At 38.8% G+C, this 1,225-nt stretch overlaps 1 pseudogene; it reads left to right on the top strand.

Annotated features, from left to right (window-relative positions):
* LOC109344235 overlaps window positions 770–1,225 on the top strand; it is a 13,779-nt pseudogene continuing 13,323 nt past the window's right edge.

The raw sequence follows: 1,225 nt of genomic DNA, 5'->3' as shown, positions 1-1,225 counted from the left end.
ACAAGTTTTAATTAAAAAAAGTAGGGTTTCACAACGAGTCATACTGTTCCCACTTTAATTAAGTAAGTGAGTTAAAAAGACATCGGACTTAAGAGATCGGGTTAACAACCCATCATATATTTTTTAAATTAAAAAATTAGGGTTTTTAACAAACCAGTTCCCAAATGACTTAATTAGCTTCTTCTCTACCACCCACGTCGGCAAAATTGTAATGCCCCAAAAATTATTTAATAATTATTATATTTACTCTCTTGGGAAAATGAGTAATTTTTTTCTTCTTTTATGTAACATATAACTTACAAATTATTTCTTTTCCATTTTATCTATTCTCTTTCAAGATGTCACATTTTCAAACCTTTGCGGAAATAATTTCTTAATACTTAAAATGTAATTGAATGAAACACAATTCTTTTCTGAATACTTTCCATTAATCAATTCTTGAATTTGTAATACGTACATCATGATTTACAAAATACAAGACGGAGTCTATTCTTCGCCCCTAACAAAGACTAAAAATACAAATAAAAATAAAATAATGTCGGGGACGTTGGCATTACAAAATTACCCTACACAGGTTCCTTGTCAAAAGAAAGAAAGAAAGGAGCTCCTAGACTGGTGGTGCACTGGAAACCTCACTCGGGTTTCCTCGATCTCCGAGTCTGAAGAGATCTCTATAACCTCCACCGAATCCTTTATGCAAATTAACTCTACATAGTCATAGTCCTCGTCCTCCACCACCTCATCTATTGCCCAATCCATCGAAGGGTCCATGGTGTACTCCCTAGGCCCCGATGAAGTAGTCATGCTTGCTCCTTTCGTCCATATTGGCATTGAGTCAGTAGGTGAGAATCCCAATTGGGGTCAGGTCCTGACAACTTCCAATCTGCCCTGTGTCTCAGCTGGTACGGATGGACTGGCAGGTACGGACCTACGCTCTGGTAGGGTGAACGATGCTTCCCGAACTGCATAATATGACAGGAGATGCAACACAGAGCCATCACATACGAGATCCAATTCCAGGTTGCAGGGACCAGTTTAGGTGTATTTGTTTCCTTCAACGCTCCATGCCCCCTCCTGGGACATGGTAAAGCGGTAGTCCCTGATCATCGCCGATCTGTCCATCTAAACATGAATGTATACGAGTACACTAGAAAGAAAGAGAGGGACTAAAACATCAAATGAAAAACTCATCATTAACGTCGTGGAATTACACAGAATATCACCC

The sequence above is a fragment of the Lupinus angustifolius genome, chromosome LG01 (assembly GCF_001865875.1).
Source record: "Lupinus angustifolius cultivar Tanjil chromosome LG01, LupAngTanjil_v1.0, whole genome shotgun sequence".
Taxonomy (NCBI): domain Eukaryota; kingdom Viridiplantae; phylum Streptophyta; class Magnoliopsida; order Fabales; family Fabaceae; genus Lupinus; species Lupinus angustifolius.
Note: the sequence above shows the minus strand (reverse complement) of the source record. Positions and strands in the feature narration are given on the sequence as shown.